Here is a 22,432-nt window from a genome sequence, read left to right as displayed (position 1 = left end):
ACCCAGTCCTCGCGCAATCACTCTAGTAAGTCTTCGAGGTAGAGGAAACCCTAACTTTTATTGGGGCATGAAGAACCGAGGATAAGGAACCGTTATGTTCAAGTCTTGGTTTTCTTGTGTTTTTTTTTGCTTCAAAACTGAATCCATGATGAAATGCCTGAAATTTAACCTTTGTTTTTGTGTCAAAACACGTAAAAAATGGATGTTCAACGCAAAGAGAGGAAGTTTTTTATAAGGAATCTGCTATGCTATTTTCTAGTAGGCTGGAATGATAGGAAGTGGCTGCCATTAAACTTACGTACACTGAACCTGAAAACTACTTGGCCTCGAATTGACATTGCCGTACGTCTCTGAAATATTCCATGTCCAACAGGTCCGTCAATGATTGGGTCGTTAGATTAGTTGGTTTTTCTTTTGTTTTATGGGAGGACTAGAGAATGCTCTTTTTCTGTTGCTTATTTATGGAAGCCGTAGAATATCTCTTGGCTCTCACTTCCTAGAGATCATCCGAGCAACAACTGTTTCCTACAGGAGGCATGTTTGAGCAGATGGTTCCCTCAGAAAACACTCCTAGAGAACGGTAAGGAATTGTCAATACTATAACAGATACATATGACATACTCCCTCCATTTTTATACACAAGGCCACTGTGATAAATCTAGGATGGATGAATATTGTGGTGTGTATTATTCTGACCCTCGCGGGGGTATATATAGAGTACAACAAAGAAAAGTATTGGAGTACAAGGCAAGATATTATGTGTTTAAACTAAGTCTATCTCTATTTTTACTTATTTATTTGTTTATAATTCTAACATACCCCCCTCGGTTGTAGCGGGAGTGGAGCGAACGATTACGACTGAATTTGAAGTCTTGCTCTTCTGCCGTCTTCTCCGTTGCGCCATCATCAACTGCGTCTCTTGGGTCGGCACCTAGTGCGGTGACTGCGTCCCTTTCTGGTGCCTTCCTCGTCTATCCTATGTTCCCTCCGCGGTCACAGTGGGAGTGCGTGGTCTTCTTCTTCTTCTTCTTCTTCTTCTTCTTCTTATTATTATTATTATTATTATTATTATTATTATTATTATTATTATTATTATTATTATTATTATTATTATTATTATTATTATTATTATTATTCTTATTCTTCTTCTTCTTCTTCTTCTTCTTCTTCTTCTTATTCTTATTCTTCTTCTTCTTCTTCTTCTTCTTCTTCTTCTTCTTCTTCTTCTTCTTCTTCTTCTTCTTATTCTTCTTCTTCTTATTCTTCTTCTTATTCTTCTTCTTCTTCTTCTTCTTCTTCTTCTTCTTCTTCTTCTTCTTCTTCTTCTTCTTCTTCTTCTTCTTCTTATTCCTATTCTTCTTCTTCTTCTTCTTCTTCTTCTTCTTCTTCTTCTTCTTCTTCTTCTTCTTCTTCTTCTTCTTCTTATTATTATTATTATTATTATTATTATTATTATTATTATTCTTATTCTTCTTATTCTTCTTCTTCTTCTTCTTCTTCTTCTTCTTCTTCTTCTTCTTATTCTTATTCTTCTTATTCTCCTTATTCTTCTTCTTCTTCTTCTTCTTCTTCTTATTATTTATTATTATTATTATTATTATTATTATTATTATTATTATTATTATTATTATTATTATTATTATTCTTCTTCTTCTTATTATTATTATTATTATTATTATTATTATTATTATTATTATTATTATTATTATTATTATTATTATTATTATTATTATTATTATTATTATTATTATTATTCTTCTTCTTCTTCTTCTTATTCTTCTTCTTATTATTCTTATTCTTCTTCTTCTTCTTATTATTATTATTATTATTATTATTATTATTATTATTATTATTATTATGGGCCGCGAGGACGGGTGAGGCACGGCGGCGACCGCGTCGGCCTCCTCTCCAAAACGAAGGAGAGGGAGAGGCGGATCTGGGGGAGGAGAGGCGCAAGTGGGGGTGGGGAGAGAGGATCGAGGAGACAGGGATGGAGGGGATCCTTATCCCCTCGTCGGCGAGGCGCGAGGCGACGAGCGGGTTCGACAGCGACCACTCGTGCGGGTCGTTCGAATAGGAGAAAGGGGAAGGCGACACGGGAGGGCGAGTGGGCCGGCTACGGTGGGTCGATGGCCAGCTGGGGCGTTTGTCCTAGTGGGGCAGGGGCTTTCTCTCTCTTCTCCTTTTTCTCCTTCTTTGCTTTCTGTTTTTTTTAATAACAGAGATGGGTAAGAAAATATTGGGCATGCTATTTACTTAGGAAAAATATGGGAAATGCCCCTTTTATTCCCTGGTGATCTTAGACAGTGCCACAAATATTTTGGAGACCAGAAGAATTCATTTGGTAATTTTCATAAATAGGATATCATTTAAAAATGTTGAATTGGTGCTGATATTATTGCTAATGCTCATCTTTGCACAAAAGCGATGTTGTGTTCCTTAACAAATAATTGTTATGGAATTTTTGACAACCGATGAACATTTTTCCAGCAACTTTAGAGCAACTTCAAACTTCACTTGAATTTGAATTGACTGGAATTTCAAATGGGATATTGAACAAAGGTGATTAAGCACTGTTTGGAAAAATGATTAACTTAATCACAGAGGGTTACTATATCACGACACTGGGGGTGTTACAAATCTCCTCCACTACAAGAAATCTCGTCCCGAGATTTAAGTGGGGAAGTAAAGAGTAACTTCGGGAGAACTGACCCTTATAGGGTTAATTATCTAGTGAACAATTCAGGGAACGAGGCGGAAGTATCTCTCGAGTTGAAACTTAATAAAATATCGAGAGCAAGTATGAAGGTACAATAGGAAGTTTCAAGCAAATCGACAAACGATTGATACCTGAACAAAGTGTGAGAAAGGGGTTCAGAGCATCGGGAATAGATCATCTCTCAAAAGGTGGCTCGTGACACGATGCGAAGCCAAATGCAAGAATATTTCGGAATCAAAGATATACCGGAGAGTCAGGCTTCGATCCTGTGGAACTGTGGGTTATAGGCCCACCATGTGGGTTAAAGGTAGAAAGGGGGATGACATCTTGCATGGTCATGATAGTAAGGCATGTTAGAGAATAATCTGTCAGTTATGTCAACAACAACGTCGGTACCAAGGGCGAGGGACGAAGAGAACCATTTTCCTGCTCGTTGAAACGAGACGGGCCAATAGGCAAAGTTCTCGTCCACCGGCGGTTACCGGAATGTTAACAACAATAGTAAGAGGGTCTTACTGACAGAGTTATACACCGAGGTGTTTACCTAAGCAGAGAATTACCTCTGCTCGGATAAGTTAGATTACAAGAAACTTTAAACAAACCAATATAAAGGAAAATATGATTATCAAATCAAACAACCCAATGGAAAGGAAGATGTGTTTACACATAAAAGTTGGGAATATATCCTTCCCAAGGAAAAGCGGAGCAGGAAATACATGATAGTATAGCAAGTTCAAAAGCATTTAGATAATGGGGAGAGGGAAGAATCATGACATTACCCATACAATGGTGTGAACATAATTGAACGAGAAACATTTTGTATTATGCTTCTGATGTTCTTGTTGATATTCGGAATACCAGAGTCATGCTTCGATGCAGCAATGATATGGTGTCAAGTAAAGATTTGGTTCGAAGATCTGAAGAGATACCGAGAAACAATTCCAAGATATCTCAGAACATAAGGAATAACCAAGCACAACCAGGTCTGTGTTGGCAGAAAGTTAAGACGTCATTGATGATATCACAAATCATCGAGTGGCAGGGATGGTATTTCTAGCCATGAATTCAATTGACATCTCTGAAGAAGCCAAAGTGTTGACGGTGATCACGACAAATTTTGTTGAGACACTCTATGAAGATGCCATTGAGTAGCGACGACATCAAGGAAAAGGAAGGATGAAGTGAAAGGCTATGAGAACCACGGATTCGACACAAGCTCAAAATCAAACTTGTTGTTCGAGATGAAATGATAGGATGAGGAAGATCGACGCAAGCTTTGCTTGTCGTCGGAAGTTGCTCCAGGCATAAGGACCAGGTAGCACAGTTAAAACTCGCACGATAGTGATATAGTAAAACAGGCTAGGAATGACGTGAGGTGGTATCTAACTCCCCAACAACAAAGTACTAGGAGTGTTATATCACCGAGCGAAATCGATTCATTGTTGGGTGGTCTCGGTAGACGACAACCCAGATGCCGTGGAGTTACTATGACAGGGGAAAAATACCACTCCATCGAAAAGTTCATAGGGCGTAGTACAATAGGATGATATCCTCGAGACAGTAGGGGGTAATACTCGAGATAGTTCAGTATAGGGGTTGGAGAAGCATATTGATTTGCAGAACAAGTGCTTTAACTTGCCCGCGGCATGGGATCAAAGAGGAACAATCACGGTTGGGACCACGATTGCAAAGAATCAATTTACAGATGCAAGGTGAGCTTATACCAAGGGACCATTTGATTATAAGAGAAGCTTCCATGATAAGATCTACATCGTGTCTATGGGCATGAACTCAAAGTTCAAGGTCGACTCCCACTTCTTCAATGCATAACCTCTCATTTACTTCTCGCTTTCGAAGAATTTGTAGTGCCGAAGATTTATCTGGTAAAGCATCATAAGAGTATGACTCACATCTCTTTCGAGTTCACACGGATTAGTGAAGGCATAGGTTCAACTTGTAGGGGTATCTTAGGAACATATACCACTAACTTCAGGATTAAGATATACCAGCTCGAAAGCAGAGCATGGTTGACGAAAGCAGATGATAGAATTTACCAAAGGCATTAGGTGTCAGGGCAAAATTCACAAGTTTAATGAATGTGAAGGACATTGTCGGATAATAATCCAACCAAGGATATGGCGGTCCATAAAAGATCTGATGTGAGTATCGATACTCACCCATAAGAAGAAAGAATACAAAGGTATCGGGTTATAGATATAACTGGATAACTTCAAAGCTTGAATACAAAGAAATTACGATTTTCAAATCAGAAGATCTGAAGCAGAGGCTCTAATCAAAAGATAACTGAGTTGAATCGATATAGATCGACAACCAAACAAGGTTTGATTTGACAAGAACAAGCTCATGTTTGGAGGGACGTCTGAGCCGGAAGGATGAATGCTAGGATCTGATTGAGGATTATGAGCATTCGCGACATATTGGATCAAAGGACTCGAAACGATAGTGACAGAGGATGTCAACGAAGATTATAGAAATATGGAATTAACCATAATGCAAGCAAACAAGAATTTCGACAACAATAGGCTGCTGAGGATTTTCGGAAGATCGAATGGTATTTCGAAGACTTTTGTGAAATACCTAAACAATTAGGGATGAACGAATCCCCAGTAATTGTGAGGAATTATTCATACATGTATTCATGCGGAAGAGTAGCTGCAACACAGCAGGCACAATGGATTCTCGAAATACCTGAAAGTATTACAAGGCATCTTGTAATAACAAGATCAACTGGGGATGACAATATGAACAACAGGTGTATGTAGTTATCCAGAGGGATTTAACGGTGATATGGAATTGCAACGGCGAAGGGCATAAGGGTTTCGGGGAAACATCGGAGAGTAACTTTGAAATCTTCTGAAGCAGCAAGCGATCATCTGGATTGAAGGGGCTCTCTGGGAGAAAATATTTTTGAGAACCTAAATTTCGATTTTAGCAAAATCATTTAACCCGAATAGAAGAGAGATCAGAGTCCCAGAGTATAGTTGAGGAATAAAAGATCCTAATACCACCCAATGGCGACGTGGGCCCGTAAGACACACAGTCAATGTTAGTAAAAGTTTTTCAGTGACTAGACTCAACTTCGCCCAAGGAGTTGGAAAGGGGGCTACCTACAGGCAGTCGACTCTGATACCAACTTGTGACGCCCTCGATTCAATCGTACACTAATCATACACGCAAATGTGTACGATCAAGATCAAGGACTCACGGGAAGATATCACAACACAACTCTAGACACAAAAATAAAATAATACAAGCTTTATGTTACAAGCCAGGGGCCTCGAGGGCTCGAATACATAAGCTCGAAAACACAAGAGTCAGCGGAAGCAACAATATCTGAGTACAGACATGAGTTAGACAAGTTTGCCTTAAGAAGGCTAGCACAAAAGAATCTACGATCGAAAAGGCAAGGCCTCCTGCCTGGGAGCCTCCTAACTACTCCTGGTCGTGAGCGGTCTCCGTCATGTGGTAGTAGGCACCCTCGGGGTAGTAGCAGTCGTCAAAGGTGTCATCTGGCTCCTGGACTCCGTCATCTGTTTGCGTCATCCGAGAAGAATGGAAAAGGAGAAAAAGAGGGAGCAAAGCAACCGTGAGTACTCATCCAAAGTACTCGCAAGCAAGGATCTACACTACAGATGCAACATTATCAAAGGAAGGATGTATATGTGGACTGGGCTGCAGAAATGCCAGAATAGCGAGAAGGCCTAGTCCTATCTAAGACTAGCATCTTCTAGAAACCACCATCTTGCAGCAACAGGAGGGAGTAGAGTAGCATAAAGTAAAGTAGTAGTAGTGTTATCAACCTCGGCCAGAGATCCTTTCTCGACTCCCTGCGAGAAAGCAATCCCAGAGCCATACTATCCAATTGTCATCACAATCCAATTCCCATCACCATCCAATTCTCATCACATGTATCCAGTTCTAGTTGTATCGATCGGGATACAACTCCGAGTGTCCGTTACCGTAGGACAGGCTATCGATAGATGTTTTCTTCCCTGCAGGGGTGCACCAACTTACCCACCACGCTCGATTAACTCCGGCCGGACACACTTTCCTGGGTCATGCCCGGCCTCGGCCAAACAATACGCCGCAACCCGACCTAGGCTTAATAGAGAGGCCAGCACGCCGGACTAAACCTATGCCCCCAGGGGTCATGGGCCATCTCCCCGGGAACTCCTGCACGTTGCGAACGCGGCCGGTGAGCAGACCTAGCTACCTCCTTAAAAAGGTAGGTGCTTACCAGTCCAACCCGGCGCGCGCCGCTCAGTCGCTGACGTCTATTAAGCTTCGGCTGATGTATACGACGTAGAACGCCCATACTATGCCCACGTGATGGTTAGTGCTATCAGGCCAGAGGCCCCTCGGATCAAATATCCAAATCGTAGTGGATTAGGAACGCGCGGTAACAAGCAGAGACTCACGAAAGATGTGACCCCGTTGCCCCGTCTCGAGGACTTGCGGCTAGGGCTAAGAATGCCCGGCCACGCCTCGTAATTATCTCACGGGCACCTTCCAGGTCAACCCGACTCCTCATCACTCGCAATTATGCTCGCGCGGGTACCCCTCAGGGTCGACCCGTCTTTAGTAACATGGTTCAGTGTAAAGTCATAGTAATCATAGTAACTGTGTGTCTAAACATCAAGGGGAAAACCCGAGGAATCACCCCCGGTGAATTCCACTCGATGTAATCATCAAGGTGAACGTAAGAGGAATCACCCCCGAGGTTCACACTTGAGGGGTTGCACGACAGAGTCGTATCGGAAGTGGTTAAGGCGGAATCACCCTCGATGACCACGACCGAATAGCTACACTACAGGGTTAACATTAGAAGTGTTGTAGAGGTCTCACCCTCGGCACTCAATAGTAACACTACAGAGTCGAGCAACGAAGGGGCGTGATGTGACATGAGGTGTCGGGTCCTGGTCTTCGATCCCGTTGATCGGGTCTTCAATGATGAAGGAGGGGAAACAAGGACAAGGTGGGGGTCACTGATGGATCACTAACCAACCTATACTAAGCAGTTTAGGATAAGTAGGTAAGGTATAACAGCAGATACAAAACCAGGCTATGCATCAGAATAGGAGCAAACAATAACAGTAGCAAAATCTAATGCAAGCATTAGAGTATAGAATGGGCGATATCGGGATGATCAAAGGGGGGGGGCTTGCCTGGTTGCTCTGGCAAGGAGGGGTCGTCGTCGACGTAGTCGATCACAGGGGCAACATCAGTCTCGGGGTCTACCGGAGAGAAGAGGGGGAAGAAACAGTAAATATAAAGCAAACATAGCATCACAAAGCATAACTTGGCAATATGTTGTGGCGGGTGTGACCTAACGTATGGCTACAAGATGTAGGTGAAGGGGGGAATTCAACCGGGAATGTATTCCCGGTTCCGGACCTGTGTCAAACAAATAACCGGAGGGGGAACGTTCCATGTTCAGATAGTTAGGGGCATGTGACAGGTATGAGGAGGGCGTATTCGGATTCGTTGGATTTTTCTGAGCAACTTTCATGTATAAAGTTTTTCAATCCGAGCTACGGTTTATTTTATATGATTTTTCAAAGATTTAAACCACTTTGGAATTAGTGGATTTATTTTAATACGAAAATAATAAATAGATAAGTTGCTTTGGGTACACAGGAGTGTACCCAGCAATGTGTGTAAGTGTATGACATGTGGGTCGTGCTGACTGCCCAGTCACCAGTCAACAGTCAAAGCTGACAGAGTTGACTGGTCCAACTGACATATGGGGCCCACATGTCATAGAGGGGCTTTATTTGATCTTATCCACACAAATAGTACAGGGGGGTCCCACCTGTCATAGGAACACTTTTATTTTTAACAGATTGATTTAAAGGGGGAGTTAGTAGATGGGACCCATGTGTCATACACTAATTAGGAGGGGGGTTAGCACTAATGGGGATTAGTTCCTAAACCAAACGAGGCCACAGAGGCGCAGGCGCCGGCGCTCGGCGACTGCGGCCAGGAGCAGCAGGTCGGGGCACTGGGGAGGCGCGTGAAGGTGGCAACGACGGCTGTAGGCGGGCGCGGCACAGGGGGCCGCCGACAGTGGAGGGCGAAAGCGGGGGGGGGGCGGCTGGAAGCAGCGATCAGATGCGGGCGGCAGGCACGACCAGCGAGGGGGGTAGGGGAAGGGAGGAGCGGCGGCGGCCGGCAACGACAAACGTGGGCGGCACCGCGGGCGAGCAGCAGTAGTGGCAGGAGGAGGCGTGCGGGGGGACTCGCTGGACTCCTTGGAGCTCCACGAGCTCGGTAGCGAGCCCGGACTCGAGCTGCAGCAGCAGTGGCTATGGCGGCGAGCACGACTATGACGTCGGGTACGGTTTTGACGAAAACGACGGCTACGAGCGAGGAGAGGAGAAGGGAAAAGAGGGGATCGACGGTGCTCACCGAGGAGCTCAAGAAAGGCTCGGTGAGGGCTTATTAACAGCAGAACGGCGACGCTCGTCGCAGAAGCGTCGGCGACCGAAGCGAAGGGGGCGGCTCGATTCGCCCTCTGCAGCGGCTCCCAGCTCGCGTTCGTGGATGGAGACGAAGTGGACGACGACGACGGAGACGAAGGGCACGATGGCGAGGCGAACGGGGCTCGATGGCCGCGAGGACGGGTGAGGCACGGCGGCGACCGCGTCGGCCTCCTCTCCAAAACGAAGGAGAGGGAGAGGCGGATCTGGGGGAGGAGAGGCGCAAGTGGGGGTGGGGAGAGAGGATCGAGGCGACGGGGATGGAGGGGATCCTTATCCCCTCGTCGGCGAGGCGCGAGGCGACGAGCGGGTTCGACGGCGACCACTCGTGCGGGTCGTTCGAACAGGAGAAAGGGGAAGGCGACACGGGAGGGCGAGTGGGCCGGCTACGGTGGGCCGATGGCCAGCTGGGGCGTTTGGCCCAGTGGGGCAGGGGCTTTCTCTCTCTTCTCCTTTTTCTCCTTCTTTGCTTTCTGTTTTTTTTAATAACAGAGATGGGTAAGAAAATATTGGCATGCTATTTACTTAGGAAAAATATGGGAAATGCCCCTTTTATTCCCTGGTGATCTTAGACAGTGCCACAAATATTTTGGAGACCAGAAGAATTCATTTGGTAATTTTCATAAATAGGATATCATTTAAAAATGTTGAATTGGTGCTGTTATTATTGCTAATGCTCATCTTTGCACAAAAGTGATGTTGTGTTCCTTAACAAATAATTGTTATGGAATTTTTGACAACCGATGAACATTTTTCCAGCAACTTTAGAGCAACTTCAAACTTCACTTGAATTTGAATTGACTGGAATTTCAAATGGGATATTGAACAAAGGTGATTAAGCACTGTTTGGAAAAATGATTAACTTAATCACAGAGGGTTACTGTATCACGACACTGGGGGTGTTACAAATCTCCTCCACTACAAGAAATCTCGTCCCGAGATTTAAGTGGGGAAGTAAAGAGTAACTTCGGGAGAACTGACCCTTATAGGGTTAATTATCTGGTGAACAATTCAGGGAACGAGGCGGAAGTATCTCTCGAGTTGAAACTTAATAAAACATCGAGAGCAAAGTATGAATGTACAATAGGAAGTTCAAGCGAATGGACAAACGATACCTGAACAGAGTGTGAGAAAGGGGTTCAGAGCATCGGGAATAGATCATCTCTCAGAAGGTGGCTCGTGAATTGATACGAAGCCAAATGCAAGAATATTTCGAAATCAAAGATATACAGGAGAGTCAGGTTTCAATCCTGTGGAACTGTGGGTTATGGGCCCACCATGTGGGTTAAGGGTAGAAAGGGGGGTGACATCTTGCATGGTCATGATAGTAAGGCATGTCAGAGAATAATCTATCAGTTATTTCAGCAACAACGTCGGTAGCAAGGGCGAGGGACGAAGAGAACCATTTTCATGCTCGTTGGAATGAGGCGGACCAATAGGCAAAGTTCTCGTCCATCGGTGCTACCGTAATGTTATCAACAATAGTAACAGGGTATTACTGACAGAGTTGATACACCGGGTTATCTAAGCAGAGAATTACCTCTGCTCGATAAGTTAGATTACAAGAACTTTAAATAAACCAATATAAAGGAAAATATGATTATCAAATCAAACAACCCAATGGAAAGGAAGATGCGTTTACACATAAAAGTTGGAATATATCCTTCCCAAGGAAAAGCGCAGCAGGACATTACATGGTAGGATAGCAAGTTCAAAAGCATTTAGATAATGGGAGAGGGAAGAATCATGATATTACCCATACAACGGTGTGAGGATAATTGAACGAGAACATTTTGTATTATGCTTCCGATGTTCTTGTTGATACTCGGAATACCAGAGTCATGCTTCGATGCAGCAATGATATGGTGTCAAGTAAAGATTTGGTTCGAAGATCTGAAGAGATACGAGAAACAATTCCCAAGATATCTCAGAACATAAGGAATAACCAAGCACAACCAGGCTGTGTTTGGAGAAAGTCAAGACGTCATTGATGATATCACAAATCATCGAGTGCAGGATGGTATTTCTAGCCATGAATCAATTGACATCTCTGAAGAAGCCAAAGTGTTGACGGTGATCACGACAAATTTGTTTTGAGACACTCTGATGAAGATGCCATTGAGTAGTGACGACATCAAGCAAAGGAAGGATGAAGTGAAAGGCTATGAAACCACGGATTCGACACAAGCTCAAAATCAAACTTGTTGTTCGAGATGAAATGATAGGATGAGGAAGATCGACGCAAGCTTTGCCTCGTCGTCGGAAGTTGCTCCAGGCATAAGGACCAGTAGCACAGTTAAAACTCACGCGATAGGATATAGTCAAACAGGCTAGAATGACGTGAGTGGTATCTAATCCCCAAACAACAAAGTACTAGGAGTGTTATATCACCGAGCGAAATCGATTCATTGTTGGTGGTCTCGGTAGACGACAACCCAGATGCCGTGGAGTTACTATGACAGGGAAAAATACCACTCCATCGAAAAGTTCATAGGGCGCTAAGTACAATAGGATGATATCCTCGAGACAGTAGGGTAATACTCGATATAGTTTAGTATAGGGGTTGGAGAAGCATATTGATTTTGCAAACCAAAGTCTTTAACTGCCCGCGACATGGGATCAAAGAAGAACAATCACAGTTGGACCACACGATTGCAAAGAATCAATTTACAGATGCAAGGTGAGCTTATACCAAGGGGACCATTGATATAAGAGAAGCTTCCATGATAAGATCTACATCGTGTCTATGGCATGAACTCAAAGTTCAAAGGTCAGACTCCCACTTCTTCATGCATAACTCTCATTTACTTCTCGCTTTCGAAGAATTTGTAGTGCGAAGATTTATCTGGTAAAGCATCATAAGAGTATGACTCACATCTCTTTCGAGTTCACACGGATTAGTGAAGCATAGGTTCAACCCGTAGGGTATCTTAGGAACATATACCACTAACTTCAGGATTAAATATACCAGCTCGAAAGCAGAGCATGGTTGACGAAAGCAGATGATAGAATTTTACCCGAAGGTATTATTTATCAGGGAAAAACTCACAAGACTTTGGATGTGAAGGACTTTGTCGAATAACAATCCAACAAGGATTCAGCAGTCCTCAATGGATCTGATGTGAGTATCAGTACTCAAATCAGAATAAGGAAAGAATGCAAAGAGGCATAAGATTATAGAAACAGCAGAATAATTCGGCGTTCAAGTTGAAAGGGAACTAGGTGGACAATCATTAACAACATGATTGGCCGAGATCAACTCATGTCCAGAATGACGTATGAGCAGGAAGGTCAATTTTCAAGGTTTCGACTGATGATTGTGAGCAACGCACATATTGAATCAATAGGCTCAGGATGACAATGACAAAGGATGTTAATGAATATTGCCGGACATATGGATTAACCATAATGCAGGTAGACAAGACTTTCGGGAGCACTAGGCTACAGAGGATCTTCGGGAGATTGAATTGCATTCAAAGAATTTTGTGAGACATATGATCAACTGGGGATGAACGAATCTCCGATAAGTGTGAGGAATTATTCGTAGGGGTATTCAGGCAAAAAAGGAGTTGCAAGGTAGGAGGCGCAAAGGATTCTCAGAAAATCGCAAAGTATTTTAGGGTATCTTGTAGTAACATGAGCAATTGGAAATGAAGGTATGGATGGCAAGTGTATGTAGCTATCCATGGGGATTTATCGGAGGTAGGGAATTGCAACGGCGAAGGGCACAAGGGTCTTAGGAAAAACATTGAAGAGTATCTTCGGAATCTTCTGGTGCACCAAGCGATCATCTGGAATGAAGGGCTCTCCGGGAGGAAATGGTTACGAGAACCTAATGTTAGAGTTAATAAAATCATTTAACTCGAATAGAAGAGAGATTACAATCCCAGAGTATAGGCGAGGAGTAAAAGATCCTAATACCACCCAATGGCGACGTGGGCCCGTAAGACACAAAGCCAATGTTAGTAAAAGTTTTTCAATGACTAGACTCAACTTCGGCCAAGGAGTTGGAAAGGGGGCTACCTACAGGCAGTCGGCTCTAATATCAACTTGTGACGCCCTCGATTTAATCGTACACTAATCATACACGCAAATGTGTACGATCAAGATCAAGGACTCACGGGAAGATATCACATCACAACTCTAGACACAAAAATAAAATAATACAAGCTTTATGTTACAAGCCAGAGGGCTCGAATACATAAGCTCGAAAACACAAGAGTCAGCGGAAGCAACAATATCTAAGTACAGACATGAGTTAGACAAGTTTGCCTTAAGAAGGCTAGCACAAAAGCATCTACGATCGAAAAGGCAAGGCCTCCTGCCTGGGAGCCTCCTAACTACTCCTGGTCGTGAGCGGTCTCCGTCATGTGGTAGTAGGCACCCTCGGGGTAGTAGCAGTCGTCAAAGGTGTCATCTGGCTCCTGGACTCCATCATCTGTTTGCGTCATCCGAGAAGAATGGAAAAGGAGAAAAAGAGGGAGCAAAGCAACCGTGAGTACTCATCCAAAGTACTCGCAAGCAATCTACACTACAGATGCAACATTATCAAAGGAAGGCTGTATATGTGGACTGGGCTGCAGAAATGCCAGAATGGAGAGAAGGCCTAGTCTTATCGAAGACTAGCATCTTCTGGAAACCACCATCTTGCAGCAACAGGAGGGAGTAGAGTAGCATAAAGTAAAGTAGTAGTAGTGTTATCAACCTCGGCCAGAGATCCTTTCTCGACTCCCTGCGAGAAAGCAATCCCAGAGCCATACTATCCAATTGTCATCACAATCCAATTCTCATCACCATCCAATTCTCATCACATGTATCCAGTTCTAGTTGTATCGATCGGGATACAACTCCGAGTGTCCGTTACCATAGGACAGGCTATCGATAGATGTTTTTTTCCCTGCAGGGGTGCACCAACTTACCCACCACGGTCGATTAACTCTGGCCGGACACACCTTCCTGGGTCATGCCCGGCCTCGACCAAACAATACGCCGCAACCCGACCTAGACTTAACAGAGAGGTCAGCATGCCGGACTAAACCTATGCCCCCAGGGGTCATGGGCCATCTCCCCGGGAACTCCTGCATGTTGCGAACACGGCCGGTGAGCAGACCTAGCTACCTCCTGAAAAAGGTAGGCGCTTACCAGTCCAACCCGGCGCGCGCCGCTCAGTCACTGACATCTATTAAGCTTCGGCTGATGTATACGACGCAGAACGCCCATACTATGCCCACGTGATGGTTAGTGCTATCAGGCCAGAGGCCCCTCGGATCAAATATCCAAATCGTAGTGGATTAGGAACGTGCGGTAACAAGCAGTGACTCACGAAAGATGTGACCCAGTTGCCCCATCTAGAGGACTTGCGGCTAGGGCTAAGAATGCCCGGCCACGCCTCGTAATTATCTCACGGGCTCCTTCCAGGTCAACCCGACTCCTCATCACTCGCAATTATGCTCGCGCGGGTACCCCTCAGGGTCGACCCGTCTTTAGTAACATGGTTCAGTGTAAAGTCATAGTAATCATAGTAACTGTGTGTCTAAACATCAAGGGGAAAACCCGAGGAATCACCCCCGGTGAATTCCACTCGATGTAATCATCAAGGTGAACGTAAGAGGAATCACCCTCGAGGTTCACACTTGAGGGGTTGCACGACAGAGTCGTATCGGAAGTGGTTAAGGCGGAATCACCCTCGATGACCACGACCGAATAGCTACACTACAGGGTTAACATCAGAAGTGTTGTAGAGGTCTCACCCTCGGCACTCAATAGTAACACTGCAGAGTCGAGCAACGAAGGGGCGTGATGTGACGTGAGGTGTCGGGTCCTGGTCTTCGATCCCGTTGATCGGGTCTTCAATGATGAAGGAGGGGCAACAAGGACAAGGTGGGGGCCACTGATGGATCACTAACCAACCTATACTAAGCAGTTTAGGATAAGCAGGTAAGGTATAACAGCAAATACAAAAGCAGGCTATGCATCAGAATAGGAGCAAACAATAACAGTAGCAAAATCTAATGCAAGCATGAGAGTATAGAATGTGCGATATTGGGATGATCAAAGGGGGGGGCTTGCCTGGTTGCTCTGGCAAGGAGGGGTCATCGTCGACGTAGTCGATCACAGGGGCAACATCAGTCTCGGGGTCTACCGGAGAGAAGAGGGGGAAGAAACAGTAAATATAAAGCAAACATAGCATCACAAAGCATAACTTGGCAATATGTTGTGGCGGGTGTGACCTAACGTATGGCTACAAGATGTAGGTGAAGCGGGAATTCAACCGGGAATGTATTCCCGGTTCCGGACCTATGTCAAACAAATAACCGGAGGGGGAACGTTCCATGTTCAGATAGTTAGGGGCATGTGACAGGTATGAGGAGGGCGTATTCGGATTCGTTGGATTTTTCTGAGCAACTTTCATGTATAAAGTTTTTCAATCCGAGCTACGGTTTATTTTATATGATTTTTCAAAGATTTAAACCACTTTGGAATTACTGGATTTATTTTAATACGAAAATAATAAATAGATAAGTTGCTTTGGGTACACAGGAGTGTACCCAGCAATGTGTGTAAGTGTATGACATGTGGGTCGTGCTGACTGCCCAGTCACCAGTCAACAGTCAAAGCTGACAAAGTTGACTGGTCCAACTGACATATGGGGCCCACATGTCATAGAGGGGCTTTATTTGATCTTATCCACACAAATAGTACAGGGGGGTCCCACCTGTCATAGGAACACTTTTATTTTTAATAGATTGATTTAAAGGGGGAGTTAGTAGATGGGACCCATGTGTCATACACTAATTAGGAGGGGGGTTAGCACTAATGGGGATTAGTTCCTAAACCAAACGAGGCCACAGAGGCACAGGCGCCGGCGCTCGGCGACTGCGACCAGGAGCAGTAGGTCGGGGCGCTGGGGAGGCGCGCGAAGGTGGCAACGACGGCTGTAGGCGGGCGCGGCACAAGGGGCGCCGGAAGTGGCGGGCGAAAGCGGGGTGGCGGCCGGAAGCAGCGATCAGATGCGGGCGGCAGGCACGAGTAGCGAAGGGGGGTAGGGGAAGGGAGGAGCGGCGGCGGCCGGCGACGACAAACATGGGCGGCACCGCGGGCAAGCAGCAGTAGTGGCAGGAGGAGGCGTGCGGGGGGGACTCGCTGGACTCCTTGGAGCTCCATGAGCTCGGTAGCGAGCCCAGACTTGAGCTGCAGCAGCAGTGGCTATGGCGGCGAGCACGACTATGACGTCGGGTACGGTTTTGACGAAAACAACGGCTACGAGCGAGGAGAGGAGCAGGGAAAAGAGGGGATCGATGGTGCTCATCGAGGAGCTCAAGAAAGGCTCGGTGAGGGCTTATTAACAGCAGAACAGCGACGCTCGTCGCAGAAGCGTCGGCGACCAAAGCGAAGGGGGCGGCTCGATTCGCCCTCTACAGCGGCTCCCAGCTCGCGTTCGTGGATGGAGACGAAGTGGACGACGACGACGGAGACGAAGGGCACGATGGCGAGGCGAACGGGGCTCGGTGGTCGCGAGGACGGGTGAGGCACGGCGGCGACCGCGTCGGCCTCCTCTCCAAAACGAAGGAGAGGGAGAGGCGGATCTGGGGGAGGAGAGGCGCAAGTGGGGGTGGGGAGAGAGGATCGAGGCGACAGGGATGGAGGGGATCCTTATCCTCTCGTCGGCGAGGCGCGAGGCGACGAGCGGGTTCGACGGTGACCACTCGTGCGGGTCGTTCGAACAGGAGAAAGGGGAAGGCGACACGGGAGGGCGAGTGGGCCGGCTACGGTGGGCCGATGGCCAGCTGGGGCGTTTTGCCCAGTGGGGCAGGGGCTTTCTCTCTCTTCTCCTTTTTCTCCTTCTTTGCTTTCTGTTTTTTTAATAACAGAGATGGGTAAGAAAATATTGGGCATGCTATTTACTTAGGAAAAATATGGGAAATGCCCCTTTTATTCCCTGGTGATCTTAGACAGTGCCACAAATATTTTGGAGACCAGAAGAATTCATTTGGTAATTTTCATAAATAGGATATCATTTAAAAATGTTGAATTGGTGCTGATATTATTGCTAATGCTCATCTTTGCACAAAAGTGATGTTGTGTTCCTTAACAAATAATTGTTATGGAATTTTTGACAACCGATGAACATTTTTCCAGCAACTTTAGAGCAACTTCAAACTTCACTTGAATTTGAATTGACTGGAATTTCAAATGGGATATTGAACAAAGGTGATTAAGCACTGTTTGGAAAAATGATTAACTTAATCACAGAGGGTTACTGTATCACGACACTGGGGGTGTTACAAATCTCCTCCACTACAAGAAATCTCGTCCCGAGATTTAAGTGGGGAAGTAAAGAGTAACTTCGGGAGAACTGACCCTTATAGGGTTAATTATCTAGTGAACAATTCAGGGAACGAGGCGGAAGTATCACTCGAGTTGAAACTTAATAAAACATCGAGAGCAAGTATGAAGGTACAATAGGAAGTTTCAAGCGAATCGACAAACGATTGATACCTGAACAAAGTGTGAGAAAGGGGTTCAGAGCATCGGGAATAGATCATCTCTCAAAAGGTGGCTCGTGACACGATGCGAAGCCAAATGCAAGAATATTTCGGAATCAAAGATATACAGGAGAGTCAGGTTTCGATCCTGTGGAACTGTGGGTTATAGGCCCACCATGTGGGTTAAAGGTAGAAAGGGGGATGACATCTTGCACAACCTTCCATTCACTTCTCGCGTTCAATGAAGTTGTAGTGTTGAAATTTTATCTGGCAAAATATCAGAAGAGTACGACTCGTGAAAACTTTCGAGTTCACACATATTAAGGAAGGCATAGATTCAACCCCCTCAGGGCATCGTGGAAACATATACCACAAGCTTCGATAGTAAATATCACCAGCTCGAAAGAAGATCATGGTTGGCCAAATCAGAGAATAGGATTTACCAACGACATTATGTATCAGGGAAAGAACTTCCAAAGTGATTGAATATGAGGGAAGTTGTCGGATAAAATCCAACAAAGGATCCGATGGTTCTCAAGGGATCTGATGTAAGCATCGGTACTCAAACAGAAGAGGAAGGAATGCAAATGCAAAAGGTTATGGAATCATCTGAATAATTCAAAGCTTAAATGCAAAGGAATTATGATTTCCCAAACAAAGGATCAGAAGCAGACGTTCTATTCAAGGATGGATCAATTGAATATACCAGAGGCACAATCGACGACAGATAGTTTGGTCGAGAACCAGCTCATGTTCAAAATGACGTATGAGCCGGAAAGATAATCCTAGGACTCGACTGATGATTGTGAACATTCACAACATATTGAATCAACGGACTCAAAATGATGGTGACAAAGGATGCCAATATGATTACTATACTTATGGGATTAATCATAATGAAAGCAAACAAGAAATTCCAGAGCAATAGGTTGCTGAGGATTTTCGGAATATCGGATGGTATTTCGAAGACTTTTATGTAACACATGAACAACTGGGGGATGAGCGGATACTCGATAAGTGTGAGAATTAACCGTAGGGGTATTCAGGTGACAAAGAACAGCAAGGCAGTAAGCTCAAAGGATTATCGAAACAACGACGAGTTTTTCAGGGTATCTTGTAATAACAAGACCAACTGGGGACGAATGTAAGAATAACCACTTCAAGTAGTTATCCATAAGGGTTGACGGTGGAAGGGGAATTGCAAATGCGATGAACACAAGTTCTCGGGTTAATAGCGGAGAGTATCTTCGGGGTCTTCTGGTGCAGCAGACGATCATCAATAATAAGGGGCTCTCCGGGGTGAAAGTGACAACGAGATCCTAATGTTAGTTTTTTAGCAAAATCATTTAACCCGAATAGAAGAGAGATCAGAGTCCTAGAGTATAGATCGAGGAGTAAAAGATCCTAATACCACCCAATGGCGACGTGGGCCCGTAAGGCACACAGCCATGTTAGTAAAAGTTTTACAATGACTAGACTCGACTTCGGCCAAGGAGTATGGAAGGGGGATTCCTATAGGCAGTCGGCTCTGATACCAACTTGTGACGCCCCCGATTCAATCGTACACTAATCATACACGCAAACGTGTAAGATCAAGATCAGGGACTCACGGGAAGATATCACAACACAACTCTAAAAATAAAATAAGTCATACAAGCATCATAATACAAGCCAGGGGCCTCGAGGGCTCGAATACAAGTGCCCGATCATAGACGAGTCAGCGGAAGCAACAATATCTGAGTACAGACATAAGTTAAACAAGTTTGCCTTAAGAAGGCTAGCACAAACTGGGATACAGAGCGAAAGAGGCGCAGGCCTCCTGCCTGGGATCCTCCTAACTACTCCTGGTCGTCGTCAGCGGGCTGCACGTAGTAGTAGGCACCTCCGGTGTAGTAGGAGTCGTCATCGACGGTGGCGTCTGGCTCCTGGACTCCAGCATCTGGTTGCGACAACCAGAAAGAAAGGAAAGGGGGAAAAGGGGGGAGAAAGCAACCGTGAGTACTCATCCAAAGTACTCGCAAGCAAGGATCTACACTACATATGCATGGGTATATGTGTAAAGGGCCATATCGGTGGACTGAACTGCAGAATGCCAGAATAAGAGGGGGATAGCTAATCCTGTCGAAGACTACGCTTCTGGCAGCCTCCGTCTTGCAGCATGTAGAAGAGAGTAGACTGAAGTCCTCCAAGTAGCATCACATAGCAATAATCCTACCCGGCGATCCCCTCCTCGTAACCCTGAGAGAGAGCGACCACCGGGTTATATCTGGCACTTGGAAGGGTGTGTTTTATTAAGTATCCGGTTCTAGTTGTCAGAAGGTCAAGGTACAACTCCAAGTCGTCCTGTTACCAAAGATCACGGCTATTTGAATAGATTAACTTCCCTGCAGGGGTGCACCACATAACCCAACACGCTTGATCCCATTTGGCCGGACACACTTTTCTGGGTCATGCCCGGCCGCGGGAGATCAACACGTCGCGGCCCCACCTAGGCACAACAGAGAGGCTAGCACGCCGGTCTAAACCTAAGCGCACAGGGGTCTGGGCCCATCGCCCTTAGCACACCTGCATGTTGCGAGGGCGGCCGAAAGCAGAACTAGCCCCCTTAATACAAGAGCAGGCTTATGTTCCAATTCGGCGCGCGCCGCTCAGTCGCTGGCGTCACGAAGTGCTTCGGCTGATACCACGACACCGGGATACCCATAACTACTCCCGCGTAGATGGTTAGTGCGTATAGACCAAATGGCTAGAGTCAGATCAAATACCCAGATCTCGTTAAACATGTTAAGTATCCGCGGACGCCGAACAGGGCCAGGCCCACCTCTCTCCTAGGCGGTCTCAACCTGCCCTGTCGCTCCGCCACAAAGTAACAGTCGGGGGTCGTCGGGAACCCAGGCCCACCTCTACCGGGATGGAGCCACCTGTCCTTTCAGCCCCCATCTCCGAACAGTATCACATGTAATGTAATAGTGTAAAGTATATAGTATTTGCCCGTGATCACCTCCCGAAGTGATCACAGCCCAGTAGTATAGCATGGCGGACGGACAAGAGTGTAGGGCCACTGATGAAACACTAGCATCCTATACTAAGCAGTAGGATAGCAGGTAAAGGTAACAACAGTAGTAGCAAGGACAGGCTATGGAGCAGTATAGGATTAACTGAAAGCAGTAACATGCTACACTACTCTAATGCAAGCAGTATAGAGAAGAATAGGCGATATCTGGTGATCAAGGGGGGGCTTGCCTGGTTGCTCAGACAAGAAGGAGGGGTTGTCAACACCGTAGTCGATCGGGGTACCAGCAGCAGCATCAGCCTCGTAGTCTACCGAAGAGAAGAGGGGGAAGAAACAATAAATACAATGCAACAAAAGCATGACGATGCGTGACAAAGCAAACAACGGTGTTAGGTGTGCCCTCACACGGTATTAGGTGATACCGGCGAAGGGAAAAAAACATCCGGAAAGTATCCCCGGTGTTTCGCGTTTTCGGACAGAGGAACAGGAGGGGGAAAGTAGCGAGTTTGATATGTTAGGAGTGTGTGGCGGACGAACGGGCTGCGCATCCGGGTTCGTCTCGTCATTAGCAACTTTCATGTTGAAAATAATTTAATCCGAGTTACGGATTAAACGATATGATTTACTAAAGATTTTATTAATTTCTGTAATTTAATTAATATTTTATTTAATTCGAAAATGGATTTATGACATCAGCATGAGGTCATGCTGACGTTAGCAGTCAATAGGGTTGACTGGTCAACCCGTCCAGTGGGTCCCACTGGTCGGTGACACATTTTTAATTAAACATCTTAATTAACCTAATTAGTATTAATAGGGGGTGGGCCCCACTGTCATTCTCTATTAGTTAGTTAACTAACAATAGTTAATTAGGTTAATTAGCCATTAAATTAATTAATCTTAATTAATTAATTAATTAATTAACTATTATTATTATTATTTATTCCTTTTTTTAATAGAAACGTTCTGTGGGGGCTAGGCCCCACACGTCATTGGCCCAGGGGGCCAAACAGGTTGGGTTAACGGGCGCACGGGCGCTAGCCTGAATGGGCGCGGGTGTGCGGCGTTGTGGTCAACACCGGGGTGGTTGCCGTCGAGGCATGGAACGAGGCGGGGGTTGCGGTGATGCACGGGCGGGGGAGCATGCTCGCCAGCGGGCGGCGACAACGCAGACCGGTGCGGGACTGCGTCCGCATGGCGGTGTGTGGCGGAGTGGGAGCAGGGGCGACGGAGGCGAGGCCCGGGCCACGCGGCCACGGGTGCGGTGGTGCGGGCGTGGCCGGGGCCAAGCGGTGAGGCGGAGGGAGCTGTGGGGCGCCGGCGTTTGGCGAGGCGTGCACAGGTGCATGTGCGGCGAGGCGCAGGGGACGGCAACAGAGGAACCGCGACGGAGGTTGGTGGTCGCGTGCCGGTGCGGGACGACGTGCGAGCGAGAGGAGTAGGAGGCCAGGGACCTCACCGTGGTTGCAGGGTTCTAGGCAGTGGGGCTTGGGGAGGAGGTCGGGGGCGAGGTCGACGAGTAGAGGAAGAGGTCTGGCGAGGGAGCGGACCGGCGAGTCGGCTTCGGGCGACGGCGAGGTCCAGCAGCGTGAGGGGACGAGGAGGCGGCGACTCCAGTGACATCCAGGCGGCGGCAAGGGGTCGAGGAAGTCCGGCGGGGGAGGAGATGAGGACGAGGCGGCGTCAATTTGGCGGCGGTGCGCTGACGAGGGCG

This window comes from Triticum aestivum, chromosome 6B (assembly GCF_018294505.1).
Source record: "Triticum aestivum cultivar Chinese Spring chromosome 6B, IWGSC CS RefSeq v2.1, whole genome shotgun sequence".
In the NCBI taxonomy this organism is placed as follows: domain Eukaryota; kingdom Viridiplantae; phylum Streptophyta; class Magnoliopsida; order Poales; family Poaceae; genus Triticum; species Triticum aestivum.
This window is presented reverse-complemented; position numbering follows the sequence as displayed.